We start from the raw sequence: 4,097 nt of genomic DNA, 5'->3' as shown, positions 1-4,097 counted from the left end.
TTTACAATATTTTATTTAATATTTAAAAATTAAAAATTAGAATTTTAAAGAAATTTAAAAATTATAAATAATTATAGTTAATTTAATTTTCATTTTTAAAAAACAGTGTAAATTTTACATTCGAGAAAAACAATCCTGATATTTGATGCGATCGTTCCGTACATATATAGTATACACCTTATATATCTCGCCTACTCGCTCCTTCTCAATCACTGTTTCGTTTATTTCTTTCGCCACTCGGAAATCTCCTTTTCCTTCTCACTAATATCTTTCTCCCCTTTCTTCCTTCCTTCCTTCCTTCCTTCCTGCTTGCCCTTTTTTCTCTAATACAGTTACATTGCAGAAATATAATTTCAAGCAAATCGACAATGTAACAAGTGGATTTTGTCATTTTCCTTATAACATGTCTCTTTGAATTCAAACAATTGTCATAATTATTTCGTAATCAGAATGATTCTTTATTCGATTTATTATATATGAAACAAAAATAATTATCTAAATTATGATTATATAAAGAATTATCTACTATTTACTAACTATATCACTTTGGATTCTACTTTAATGTAACTATTTAATAAATACCTACCATTAATATAACACAATAAATTAAATTTTAAAGAATTTTCTCTTATTATTATATATGTACATACACCTTTTCTTACTATTGTATACGTAGATATGGTGCATTCCATTTAATTAATTACAAGAGTCCATACCTCTGTCAGTTTCATCTATCCAAACGACATGCTATCGCCTAATCAAATCACTAAGTTATAGATCACCAAGTTTAACTTCTAAAAGCATTGACCTAATACCCCAGTCCTACTAACGAAATGTTACAACGTACTAAAATTTACTTTGTAAGAAACGAAAGAAAATTTTTCTTTAAAAAAGAAATCTTCTTCTAATAAAACTTAAAAAATGTATTAGTGATTTTTCTTTAATTAAAATTGTTATGAAATAATTTACTTTCTTCCTCTCTCCCCCTCTCTTCCTCCCCCCTCTCTCTCCTTCTCCCCCCCCTCTCTCTCTCTCCTATTATCTTCAAATATTTAATATTTACATAATTATATTTTTTTATTAAATAGTCCAAAATCTTTATTATTATACATAGACATTAATGAATTCCCATTAATTGTAGAAGATATTAATATTTGCCATATAATACTAATTATGGATTAAAAAATTGTTCATTAAAAATACTGATCTAATAAAGATAAATCACGTTTTATGTTTTAATGTTACCTCCATATTTGTATATCACACTTAATATATCGCTTTGATAAAAAAACAATAGATATAAACGTTTGTTATATTATTTGTAAAAGTTATTGAAAGTGCTTTCGCTTTGATTTCCTTCAGGCTACATCCGATCTCACCATCCCGTTATCGATAAAGGAAGCTGGTTCTCTCTAGTCGTAGATAAAGTTCTCAGTGTCATAATAAAGTTTTGACCCCCCCCCCTTCCCCTAAAATGGCACGTATATATCCGTAATAAATTGTTCTTGCAAAGTTTCTGAAAGGCGAGCTACATAAATAGTCACGCGGACGGATTTTACCCTGCGCCCGCGCGTAAGACCCCCGTCTTTCGCCGACGTTCACATTCACCCCCTATTATAGACTCTGCTATACTACTCTTAAAGATGCCTTTCATTGCGCTTCCACATCGCATAGAATTCGATCGATGCGACTATCTTGCTCGCACGGCCACCGAAAAGTCAACCTCCCTCTTTCGCATTTTCCCCTTCACAAACGGGGCCTTCCAGTGGACCATAGTCGTTCTCCCATCACTCGCCTTTCCCGCTACGAAGATCTTTTTATCCTGCTCTTTCTTAACTTCTTATTCTCGTTCGACGATAACGCCAACACCTTCACATTCTACACGAGCGATGTCGTTTCGAACTTTGTCTCACTTTCTTTCCGTCATGAAGAAACTCTCAAAGCTATAACCTTTCCTTTATGAAAAACCAAACCGTTCTTTTTCTTTCTGTATAACATATATATATGTAGCCACCTCTTTTGGAACACAATCCACATGTCTCAGCGCTTTTATCTCAATCCGTTTAGTTTTGATCAAGGTTTCTTTTAAAAACAATTTACTGTTATTAATCTACGTTAAATTACATAATTAATTTTTTATGTACTAAAATTTGTTCTATATGCACCTTTTTAAAACTTGTATTTTAATTTTTTAATTTTTATGCAACTAACTATTGATTAACAACACTTCCGATATTTTCGATACCAAGTTTTAAATTCGTCAAAAATTTTACTACTGATGACAGAAATGAGTTATTCTGTTACGTGTATTCTTCACTACTCCAATAACTAGACCGAGTCATATAAGAAATAACGCATTCTAGCTTTGATTTGCAAATTGTTTAAAAGCTGCAATCGATACTGATAAATCTAGTGAAACACCTGGTACGCGAAGAGACAGATACACTTTCGTGCATCAAGTTCATGAGAGCTGTTTATTCATTTCCGGCTCGAGAGGCTTTGTACCTCTTTTACCGAAGAAAGTTTTGCATGCAAACCGAACTTTCCGCCGGCAATTACTCGAGTATTTGAACCGAACAAATAGCTATAAGGCTTCTCACATTTACGTTCCACCCAGCGCGCGTGCGAACTTATAAAACGAAGAAAACAATCCTGCCACAACTCGTGTTGATGCAAAATTACATCGCAGCTACGTTAAAAACTGCTCGAAATATTGTACGATTAATTCTAATTAAATTTTCCTATTCGACATACTAAAAAACTTTTAAGAATTTTTTATTTTAGACCGCATATGAGAAATACAATCAATACGAGAAATTTAAAATACCTATTACGGTCCAAGCTGGATCTTCGCTTAAAATAATTCAATCTTGAATTACTACTATACGCTATATGTACTTGCATATATACCATATTGTAGTCTTTTCAAATTGCGCGCCGAATCATTTTTCCAGACTATAATATGACAATTAAAACTACTCTAGTAATCGCAAACTAAATTGACAAGCAATTTTAATATTATAATTTGATGCTATAATCAAGTATCATATTATAAAGATGTTAATATATTGAAAAACATTTATAATCCGGAAAAACAATTCGGCGCGCAGTTTGAAAAGATTACAATATGCAAGTATATATATATATAACATAGTGTATATTAGTAATTCAAGATTGAATTATTTTAAGCAATGAAGATTCAGCTTCGACCGTAATAATAACGTCTATTAAGCTGGCACAACCACTTCAGCACAATCAAACGCGACCTTTACCACATTTTTTTGCTAATTTTTTGCTCTATTCCCGATTTTTTGCTTCAGCCGATTCGCTAAAACCCATGACTGTGCTAGCTTAAGACTGAAGTTAGCACAGCCACAAAGAAAAATAGCAGCAAATAAAAAATCAAATACATATTCTTGAAAGGCTATTTATTGCTAATTTTTTGTTCTATTCCCGATTTTTTTGCTTACTGTTTAAGTCGAAAAATTCGATCAAGAGCGTGCCTGTGCTGCCTCGCGTACAAGTACCTTAAAGTAATTAATTGCTGAGCTCATTTTGATCTGAAAATGTTTGTAGAATTAATTGCTCTAAGAATATCGCAAATCGGAATTTTTTGCTTACTGCTTTAAGGTACTTTACTCTTATCCGCCAGCCAGCACAGCCACACTGTTGATCGATTTTTTTTAGCAAATCTGAGTTTTAGCAAATCGGCTGAAGCAAAAAAATCGGGAATAGAGCAAAAAAGTAGCAAAAAAATGTATAGATCGCGTTTGATTGTGCTGAAGTGGCTGTGCCAGCTTAATAGACGTACTGTAATAGGCATTTTAAATTTCTCGTATTAAAAAACTTTTACTAATTTTACCTTTTAACAATATTTATTGTACTTTATAATATATATCATGTATCTTTCTCTTACAATTATTAATATATAATACATATACAATAAAGAGTACAATTCTCTCCCCTTTTTTAATTAGTATTGCATTATTATAATGTAATATCAATTAATTTATTATATCAACAAATATCATTTATTACATTTTATCAAATTATTAAGTTAATTTGGACTTACATTTCTTATATATATATATATATAT

The sequence above is a fragment of the Trachymyrmex septentrionalis genome, unplaced genomic scaffold (genome assembly GCF_001594115.1).
Source record: "Trachymyrmex septentrionalis isolate Tsep2-gDNA-1 unplaced genomic scaffold, Tsep1.0 scaffold172, whole genome shotgun sequence".
Lineage (NCBI taxonomy): Eukaryota > Metazoa > Arthropoda > Insecta > Hymenoptera > Formicidae > Trachymyrmex > Trachymyrmex septentrionalis.
This window is presented reverse-complemented; position numbering follows the sequence as displayed.